Genomic DNA, 12,307 nt, shown 5'->3' on the forward strand with positions numbered 1-12,307 from the left:
TAAAATTATAATGCTATGGATTTTAAAATAGCAGTTTTGTCAATTAAATTTTAAATAAATATTAAAAGGTCATTATTTAAATTTTAAAAAGGTTGGGCTATTATTTTTATTTGGTCTCATGATATGGGCTAAATTTGCAAAAGTCTCATTATTTTATTCCAATCAAGCCCTTATAATTTGATCTATTAAATATGTTAATCCTTGAAAAATAAAATTAACAATGAATTACTAAATTTTCTAAAAAATACTTTTGGAGTTCATTAAAAAAATTAATTTAATTCTTTTAGCTAAATTTGAAAAAGAAAATTTGATTTAATACAAGTCAAGTATGGGTAACCTAACTTTGATTCATGTGTAATCCTCATTGAATGGAGAACATAGGGTCATTTTGAGTCTAAAGCTTGTTCATGTTTGTAAATTAAAGTTTTGTAACATTAAATTGCTAATTTTTATAATCGTTTTAGCCAATCAAATAAAATCAAATAAAGTAAATAATTCTAGTGGAAGGAACTCAGAACTAATTGAGTTTATTAGTCTTCCAAATAAAAAGATTTTAGTGCATTAGAGCTTTCCTTATTCGAAACATGATGCATGCAACTTAAATATGAATTAACCCATTGATAACATACACTCCTATTATATAAATCTTAAAAAAAAACAAAGATATAATTGGAATGCTTAAAAATTGGAAATTTAGTTCGTAGACAACAAATTAATATATTAAAAACCTAAATTCAACTTGAATAATAATTTTTTTATAAGTATCTCGTAGTCTATGATTTTACTAACTTAAACTTGAATGTTGACGAGGCCCCCCCCCCCTTTTTTACCATCAAATGCTGACGAGTTTAGATTGGGCAAATTTTTTTAACGTGCTTTTTTTTCTCTTATGGTTTAAGTTCATAACTTTATTTAAAGCATTAAACATCTTTTTTACTTAGTACAAAAGATTTTTGTAATTGTGATTAGCTTGAATGAAAGACACGTCATTTTCCGGGAAGGTCCCCGCCGATTCACGGTGGTGAGGTGCATTCACTCTTAATAATAAACACAGAAAAAGAAGCGGCCCATGTAGGCGCCAGCCATAACTCAGGTCAACTGTCCAACCACCGTGCCTCCCTAACTCTAATTTCAATTGCTTTTTCCCTTTTACTTTTTTTTTTCTAACTATAAATGACTTTAAAAAATAATATTATATAAATAACTATGCAAGTCATAATGACAAACGAGGGTAGAGTTGGGGGAAAAAAATAAAAACAAAGAATTGACTATTTTTACACAAAGATCATCGTACAATTCACATATTGTTATTTTGTTACAATATGAAGTAGATTTATGAGAATATTGGCGGCTCAAGTGAAAAATAAAGTTTTCAAAAATTATGAATAAGATTTTTAAATATATTAAAATACGGCCCATTCATGAAATCAATTGGAGGTAATTTTTTATTTTTATCCACAAAACAAATATATAAAACATGCAATAATAACTTCAGCATGAATTGGGCTAGCAATATTTCATGTAACTGATGATTTTAACATTTAGCTAAATTCTTCAATTTTTAACTAACTAGATCGATTCCCTGCACACAGAACCATATTATTTCTCCCCCTTTCACAATCATTCCTTTCCTTTTTTTGCCCCATGAAGATCACTATCAAATATTTCTCAACAATATTATCCAATACTTGCAAGACTAATAATCATATTCTAGTTTCTAAAAGTTGAACAATAATCAGGATTTATTATCTATTGTTCACCGTCTTCATATTTCTCAATAATATCTTCACATAATAGTTATTCATTTGTTCATAATTTATGATTTGTTGTCATTGATTATGAAACTTTGTTTGAATTATTACTAAAAAAACACAAGTTATTCTTTCATTGTTCATAATTTTTTATTTTATTAGTTTAGGTACTTGATTTTCTGTGATAAGTTAAGAATCTAGAATTTTTTGTAGACTGTGTTTGATCAATTTTGAGCAAATAATTATGTGTTTTTTGTGTTACTAGTCAACAATACTATATCATTAAGATATGACTAAATATTAATAATACACAAGTTTATGTCTGATTATTTAATTATGTTGATCTATGATAATATACCAGTGATATACTATTGTATATCACTTATATATAAACCATATCATCGGTGAAAACTTACAAATGTCATTTTATCTTGTAGATATAGGGATGTTAAATTTTGTCATTTCTTATAATAAAAAATGGGATTCGAATAACTGTTATATTAATAGTTCATATCTTGAAGTGCTTGTGGAAGATTTTTGCTTCACACACTCACTAATGATAAGGCTTGTTGCTTGCCTATGATTACCACGTATAACATCAACAACATAAGTATGGTCCTTAACATACTATGTAATGAATCAAACCTGGGTAAAAGAAGCATATATCATTTACAACCATTAACATTGCAAGCAACAAGAAGTCTTTGACCATTTGATTTGAGAGTTTTGCATTTAAAATTTCTCTTAATAACTAAGAGTTGCAAAACTTTTTGAACATTCCACTTACTAAAAAACTTTTGATCAAAAAAAAATTACTAAAAAACACATCTCCCTCCTTAATATTGTCCATTTGCAAAAACTTATTGGGTTCACTACAATACTTATTATCAGTAAATGTAGAAAAAATATGAAGTTAAGTAACTAGCTCTTTTGTAACAAGGTTCAAACATTTCTTGTATAGACAAAGGTCTATTAAAAATAGAGACAATCAATGATAAACATATTAGAATTTATCAACAAATTAAAATATCATATCAAATCATTGTATTTTTTGACCTATAAAATACTATATGTTGAAGTCCTAATATCAAAAGAAACCATTAATTTGACCTCATGACCCTGCATGCTACCTCAATCTCTCATAGACAAGTTCTATGGCACTAAGATACAAATTTATCTTTCACAAACACTTTCAGGTTTGAATAATCAACAAAACGGTTGTTTGAATTTCATTTTTTATTATAAGAAATGATGAAATTAAGCATCATCATATCTACAGAATAAAATAATGTTTGTAAGTTTTTACTAATATAACTTATTTATTAATAATATATAATAATATATTAATGATATACTATTGCAAATCAACATAACTAGAGAATCAGACATAAATTTGTTTATCATTGATATACAAAATTATGATATAATATCGCAAATTAGTAACATAAAAAACACATAATCATTTACTCAAAATAAATCCAACACAATTTTGCAAAAAAAATTTGGACTTTTAGCTTATCACAAAAAATCAAATGCCTAAGTTAATAAAATAAAAAATTATGAACAATTTAAGTATTTATTTATCCGCTCTACTCCCGCATTTAGGATTTTCGGGCATTTACAAAAACGAAAGCATTACAATTTTAAAAGGACAATTTTATCAATTAAATTTTAAATAAATATTAAAAGGCCATTATTCAAATTTAAGAAAGGTTAGGCTATTATTTTTATTTGGCCCCATGATATAGGCTAAATTTGCAAAAGTTCCATTTAAATTTGATCATAGTCTCGTAGATTTAAGTTGTTATTCCCCTCTGTTGGTAAATGCAAAAAAAAAAAAAAAGGTTCTTATTTCCTCCTGTCTCTCCTATTAAATACTTCTTTCCCATATAATATCCTAAGCCATGTGAGAAAAAACAAGACTAGGGTAAGGCAGTTATCAAAAAGATTACTACGTTCAAAAAGTGGATTATCGTTAAAATTTTCACCATCTAAATTTTCACTTTATGGGCAAGCGAATCCGTGACAAAACTATAAATATTATTAATATGGCGATTCTCAACACTATTGTTAGCATCATATATGTTTGTCAATCCCGTGACTGCTAACTTCAAAATTATTTCTCTATGGGACCAGGATACAAAACATAATGACAAATCCATATATCTATCAATACCTATGTATCTTAATCTATATATCTTATACGACCATTTTTGTTTTCTTTTTTTTAATATATTTTCTTTTAATTTTACATTATGTTTTCTAATTTGAAGTAGTGAAGAAAAATAAAAGTATAACATGGGATTCCTAATAAAAAGGTGGTTGTAAGACCTACAACGAAAATAAGTATTGCTTCTTTTAAAAAATATAAAATATTTTTAATTTTTAATTTATAATTAATAAGTTTTTTAAACTCTTTTTAATAAATAAATCATTCACCTTTAAGTAAGATATTTTATTAAATAATAAAATATAAAAAATAGTATTAGTTTAAAGATAATTGATTGCAATATTTTATGTAAATTTATAGTCTGAAGTAACTTTACTTAAAATTAAAATTTTATAATTTTAACCATTAAAAACTTCCCTCATCTTTATTGCCGTCTAATCAACTTGAGAATTGATGTCCGGGCATTGCAAAGGCACAAAATCTAGTTACTGCGTAGGAGCATCTCCACAAAAATACTGAACTAATTAGGGGAAAAAAAAAGGACGACTTTCACATGTGCTCCCTCATATTCTTTGTATTTGAAAAGGATAATTTCTTGTCTTTTTAACAAGGCATCATATAAGATATTTATTATTATTACATCTTTATAATATTTTCCTTATTCAATGTTAGTCTCTGTTTTCCAACTTTGGCTCTTGGGCTTCTCAAAGGATGAGTTTAATAAAGATAAAGTTAAAAATTTTATTAATTTTTAAGTAAAATTAATTAATTTTAAGTTTTTCCTTCGTTTTAGTGAAAGTATTAAAAGTAACTTATAAAAATACAGAAAGAAGTATTTTTGTATATACACACACAATAGTGTGAGTTTGTTTTACTCTATGAAAAATGAGATTTAGGATGGGTTTTCTATGATCAAAAAAATTGGATTGTTTTTTCTAACACCCTTGTTACTATCCTAGCACAGACATAGCTTATAAGTACACTAGAAAGTTTTGATCTTTGTTGGAATAGCAAATATGCTAAACTTAACATTTACTTTGACTTAACTGAACTTTTGACATTGGTCTAGCAAGACTACTATTAGAATAACCCCCTCTCAAATACTATTCATATGACCAAGGATTTGGTTATGAGATACTATGTTGTAACTTTTAATTATATTTTTAGATAAGCAAATGGATGGGTGAATTGACTTGCTTGTCATGCATCGAATGACAACTTATAACACCATAATTTTTGTAAAACTAGTCTGAGGGCACAAAAGATTTGCTTACTTTGACTTGAACTGATCATTTATCCTACACAATTTTTTTGTAGCTTGTATGATGGGTTTACTAAGGATAAATTTGGGATATTTTATTACTTTTTATATAAGTTAATAATGATTTTTAAATTTCTTATTAGTTGTAGTAAATATGTTGAAAGTAATTTATGAAAAATTGACAGTCATGTGTATACATGTATATCTACATATGCACTCTCTTCGGTTGGGTCTTTATTATAAGGTACATCCTATAAAAATTTTTGGTTTTGAGATAAGATATTTGATAAAATAGTAATTATATTTTTTTGTCAATATTACCTCTATTTAAAATCGTTAAAAATAATAGAAATTATAATACAAATTTAAAAAAAAATGTTCAATTAAATAGAAATAAAATTAATAATTTAACTATCTCTTTTTAATTTTGATAAAACAATTAAAAATATCTTATGATGAAGAGCGAAAAGAATATGTATGTTCGCGTTGGCATGTATGCATACGTCAAGAAGGGGCCAATTATGAAGATGGCATCACAGCTTTTGAAGTGAGGAACATCTAATAACCTACCAATTATGAAGAAAAACCTACTAGGCCCATTCACGCTGTACAATTAGAACCCATTTATGTCTCTCTCATTGTTATTATTTTATTTTGTCCTATTTTATGTTTTCTTATTATAAAAATTGATTTGTTCGATTTATAGTAAGTGTTGTTGGTCATGGTGTTTGAAAGAATAACGAATGTCGTTGTTGCCGACTTATAATATTAAGCTCTCTGAGTCTCGGGTTGGATACATTTTTTTAAATATATTGTACAAAATTTAAAATATAGTGTACCATTTTATTATAAATTTATATTTTATATTCATAATTAAATCGTGGATACATGCCAAAAGACGAAAGGACAACATATACCTCCATATATAGTTTGAGTCTGATTACGTGAAGATTCTTTTCTTTCTTAAGTGCCTAAAATTCATCAATTTTCCCAAAAGAACCCAGTGATGGATGTTATATGAATCATCTGTCTCGATCAAAAAATCACATGTACTTTCACTTATTCACACTCCTCACAGAGCATGATATTTGATATAACAATCATTTAAAAATTATATAATATTGAGATTATAACTCAAATTTTTATAATTATTTTTATATATTATTTTAATATAAATCTATCATAATTTTATTTAATTTTAAAAATATTTATTATTATTTAAGATAATATTTTTAATTGATGAGAAGAACTATATATATATAGTCTCTCCATATCTTATAGAAGAGATCATTATTATAATTTTTATTTTCTATAATAAAATTACTCGCTTGTTATTCATAAGTTTTTTGTCTCTTAAATTGAGGGTTTTTTCATGTTAAATTTCTTATGCCATTTTTTATCCATTTTCTAACTTCTCTATTATTTTTAATTATTTTATGATGTTTACTTTCACTAATTAGTTACTCACTTCCTAACATATTGATGTGTATATATATATATATATATGGTTGTTTAATTTCATTTAAGAGGAAAACTAAACTGAACCAAATTAATTAGTTTATTAAAACCAAGGGCCTAGTCAGTTTGGTTCAATTTAGTTTAAGTTTCAAAAAAAAAACCTAAACCAAACCAAATAGATTAGTTTTGTCAAAAAAAAATCAAACCAAACTTTATTTATAATTGGTTTTGATTGATCCATGTTAATTTGGTTCAATTTGGATTGGCTTTTAACATCCTTAAATAATAACATACATATAAGGTTACTAAACTCACGAGTTTAAATAAACTTGTGACAATAATATAAACTCAAAACATAAATTTAAATCACAATTAAAATATAAAATAAATAGCATTTAAAAGTACATGATTAAATAATTTAAATATAAAATTGATCATAATTTAATTTAAATATATTTTAAATATAAATTATTGAAATTAAATCTATCTATATTCATAGATTATTGTATTCAACATAAAAATTTTAAAATAGGAAACTTATTTTTGACATTATTTATTTATTATTATTATTATTATTTATTTTTTCATTGAAACGAATCCTATCACTTTTATAAATCAAGTTTTATATAGTATATACACATTTTCTTTAACAAGTTTATGAGTAGATTGGCATGATGTTGTAAATTAAAAATATAAAAATGATAAATTCAGAGAGTCAACTCGTGAATTTAATTAAATTTTATGTTAGTTAAATTTATAAATAAGTTAATATGATTTTGTAAGTTAACAATATAAAAATGATAAACGTATAAAGTCAATTCAAAAGTTTGACGATAATACATACATACATATGTATGCACACATAATTGTGTGCAGTTTTCTCATACGTTTCTTACTTTTTATTTTTAAGCAAAATGTCCAGAAAATAATTTTATATAAAAACTTAAACAGTAAAATTACTTTAGACCAACAACGATGAAATAATTTGAGTGTGCGTGTGTTTTCTCGTTCGTTCAACATACATTCAATGTGAGAGTTGAGACATTAAAATCTGGGCAGATCTTGAAAGATTTACATAATAAAGTTGGCGAACAAATTAATGTAATTGATTGAAAATTTACCTACTAAAGTTGTGGAACAGATAGAAAAGAATTTAGGTCTCTTTCACACACACAAATATAAAAGCATTTGTGTCCCAAGAAGTTATGGCCCCAAAAACTAACGGACATGTCTAAAAGTCACTCAGCCCTGTGATCCCATGGGTGGAATTCACACTACCCTTTCACTTTCTTCTTTCTGGTGCCCGTGCCTGTCGCACCAGGTCATGATCATTAAGGACATAAAACTTGTTAAGTATATTATTAATAGAGATAATATAATTCTCTCTTCATTATTGATTTAGTTCTTAAATTTTGATTTAGTACAACTTTAATCTTCATATTTTACTGAGTTAATGAATTATAATGATTGAGTTCTATTGAGTTAAGAAATTATAGAGATTGAATTATTCTAAATCAAAATTAAGAGACTGAATTGATAATTGAAAATAAATTCAATGGCCAAAAATCATATCTTCTTGTATAATAATAATAATAATAATAAGTTTAACTGTTTTGATTGTAGAACTTATAGTAATTTATAATGCTTTAAAATATAATTACTTAATATATTTAAATAGAATCAATGAGAAATACTTGATTATATATATATATATATATATATTATAATATTGCGGTTCATTTTAAATTTTATATATTCTTTTTTTGGGAATGAGGTTTTAAGCACCGGTTAAAAAAAAAAGAAAGAAAGAAACAAGAAGAAGATCACCTAGAATAATACCTAAACAAATTGAAAAGGAGAAAGAAGCGGGGGAAAAAAAAACTAGGATACAATACAACATAAAACAATAAGAGAAAAACAAAAATAAACCTATACCTACTCTGGACAGAAGTAACCAACATTATTCATTTATTTGTCTCTTGTAAACCAAAGTTGGTATTCAATGTCACTTGTAATAACTATTTATTAACGATAGAAGATAACATTGTAATAACTCCAAACCAAAGGGTCTAGATCAGTCTTGTTGAAAGCAATAATTTATCTCAGATTTTGTAATTTTCTTATATTGTCAGAGTTAATTTTTTTTTTTATATTAACGACAGAAGATAACATTGTATCGTTTTTAAAATTTAAAATGAAACATTATATTAAAAATAGCTGAAGGTTGCAAACATTGTGAACTTATATTTTAAGGGTAAAATTATTCTTTAACTCCTTTATTTTTAATCACTCTTTTACTTTATGTTTGGATAGTTAAAAAAAATAGGAAAATGAAAAAAATTTGAGGAGAAAATATGAGTGAAGATGATATTTTTTTTCTGAATATTTGACTAATAAGAGAAAATAAGGAGAGAAAAAGGAGAAAAGTGGAAGAGAACATTTTTCTCGAGTTTTTTTTTAAATGTTTTACCAATAACCATTGGTCATAATTGAAGGAATTATTGTAACATCTTAATTTTTTATTTTTATAATTAAGTAACATTGGGATGAAAATATTTCATGATAATAAGAATTTACTGTGTAATTATTTTATTAAAGAGATAAATTTTAAGAATTTAATTCTGTGCCATAATTTTTAGAACATGATAAAACTTATAAGATTAGCTAGGATTAAATAAAGATATTTGAAATTGTATTTTAATTTACATATTATAATTATTTAGTTATTAAAAAATTCTATTTGAACAGAATATACAAACTCATTCCACACATTAAAATCTGAGCCTTATAGAAATTATATATATATATATATATATAGATATATAATAAACCAGAAAAACAATAGTGGGCCCACTATTGCTTTAGGAAGTGGGTATTACCCCCTCGGCATTGCCCTTATGTGTAGGCAGCCGCGTGGGAGGGAGATTGGGAGCATTTAAGATATATATGGCGAGTTTCATTTGGGCGCTAATGCATTTCAACAAAATTATTTGATTAATTCTAAAACTTTTAAAAATTAGGTAAATGATCTAGCTTTTCCTTTTTTAAAAATATATTTTTGGGATCTGATAAGGAAAAAAAATTTAGCGTTAAATATATTTTAAATTTTTTAGGTGTTTGGGCTATCAAAGAGTTAAAAAAGTTAGATTAAGAGTCTAAATATATTGTTTTTGCCCAAATCTTTGATTTTGAAGACTTTAAAATAGTTTGTAATGTTTTGAGAGACTTACGATAAATGAATAATTTGTTTATGATCTCATAGACTAGAAAAATTTTTTAGAGGCTAAATCTATTTATAAACATCCTGAATATAAGGGTTAGAGTCAATTTTATGAAATTGGGAGATTGAAGGATAAACTTTATGGATTGAATTTGAGTCTTTTGGATGTAATTTGCATATAAGGAGTTTTTATATGTTTTATAGAGGTGGAAAATTGAAAAAGATTTATAGAAATTAATTTACATTGAAATATAAAATAATTTAGAGATTAAATTGGGGACGTTGGAAACTGTTAGAGTTAATTTTTGGATAAAATATTGAAAATTATTAAATAATTATATTTATTATTATTAATTTTTGTAGAGTAATATTTGAGTTGACAATATTCAGGACATTTTAGCATGTATAGTTTTAGTATGAAAAAGAGGTAACAATGACCATTCTTTTTATACTGAAAAGCTATTATTTTATTTTGTTATATATACAAAAATTGTTATGGGCATGTTGTGCCCAATAAGGGCTTGTATAATTGATTCTGGATTAAAAATTTACATTTTGAACTATCTAGCAAGCTTGTATGGTATTTGAACTGCTATATAATTACTTTATTTTTTTTCATACATGCTAGTTTTTATTAAGTGATGATTGGATTGTAAAAATAATTTTTTATAGCTATTTAATTATGTCAAACATGTTTGTTTGCTTTAGAAATTGGAATAATATAATTTAAACTTTTCAAAACATACTTAGGTGTTTGAAATTGTTTCAAATATGATGTATTTATAGGGAGCGTAAGGAATGATATGATTATGGTGGTTGTGATAAAAATTTTATTATTTTAGTCACATGGTAAGCCACCAACAAGAATTCTATGGTTGACATTTTTTGTTATGGCTCCTTTCCCCTAGTTTGAAACTTGGGGATATTGGGCATTTCCTTTTTAAGTAGGAAAGTTTATTCTTAGAGGCAATGCTTTTTAAGCAAGATATCCTCAAATTAGATTCCTGCTAGTGGAATAAAGTGGATGGAAGGCATAAGGGAGGGTCAGAGATGACAGCATCTATTGTGTAGTTATTTATGATATACTTTTGACTTGTAAAAATAATATTTTCTTTTGTAAACTCATTGGTGAATTGGTTTTATAAAAAATATTATTTAAGTAAATACATTTTGCGAAATGAGATTTTAAGTTAGGTTGTTGATATATTTAGAATTTTCATTTGTTACCGAGATATTAGATCTCATTTGTTACTTTTTATAATTTTCAAATGAGGATTTTGATAAATCACAAGAGAAAGTGTTAGAGAATTGAGTAATGACTCAATTATCCTGTAGGTATAGCACATGTTTAGTTTACGCTTTGTTTATTGCCATGATTTATAAGTGTGTATTTAAGTTACTATTTTATTTGTTTTGAAACATTTAATAAATTATGGTATGTTAGATCCTCTGAAATTATTTTTAAAAAATTATTTTCTTTGATTTTGAGTTGAGTTCTCTTTTTTTTCTTCTTATTAAAGTCTCTTTTCTTTTCTTTTTTTATATAAAAAAAATGGTTGTAGGCTTGAAAGCCTCAATTGTTTTATTGGGTCCTAGTGTCTACCTGGCAAGTTTTTATTAGCAACATATGATAATTTTTATTTATAAAAATAATATTGTTACAACTATAGTCACTTAAATATAAGATTTTGAATTTAAATATGTGTCAATGAAAAAAAAAGTATTTGAAAAACTGTCTTCAATTAGATTTGACGGTGCTCAAATATGATCTAATTAAATTAGTCATGTCAAAAGCTATTTTTTTGAAAGGAAATATGCTTTTCAAATTTGTTGCAAATGAAAAAAACAATCAAGCGCCGGGCCCTATTTTTCTCTCTACCTTTTTTATCGTCCTTTTCACTCATCAAATTTTTTCTTCTAGTTCAAACAAAGCAAGTTTTCTCACAAACTTGATACAAAGTTATTATCCTACATGGCATCCGATCTGATATTCGATGCGGCATCCAAGTTGTCGTCCTAAGTGGAAGCCAAATTGTATATGGCAACCACGATGCCATCTTGACTCAACAAAGATAATGTCTATGTTAACTAATAGCACGGTATTGAAAGTCAAGTCATTCAAGCGAAGTAATTAGTATGTAAAAGAACAATAGAAGCGGAGAGAATTTGTGGGTCTCTATAAGTTGCATTTGGAGTCCATATACCAACATATTGAAAGTCCAAGCGTATATTTGTAAGCGGCAAATTGAGCAACAATCTTGAAAATTTAGTTTTGAATGCATGTCATAATGTATCATGAGAATTAGAGAAGGCTTGTTTGAGTCACACTAATTATTACTTGAAAATCAATTCAACTATATTCATTTCGAGACATGACTTTGTGTTATTTTATCATTTGACCAGTCTCTACTCTTTAGATAATCAAGAAAGATTTGAAGGACTATATA

Source organism: Prosopis cineraria, unplaced genomic scaffold (genome assembly GCF_029017545.1).
Source record: "Prosopis cineraria cultivar Desert tree isolate PC_DT_omini unplaced genomic scaffold, ASM2901754v1 PC5, whole genome shotgun sequence".
NCBI lineage: Eukaryota > Viridiplantae > Streptophyta > Magnoliopsida > Fabales > Fabaceae > Prosopis > Prosopis cineraria.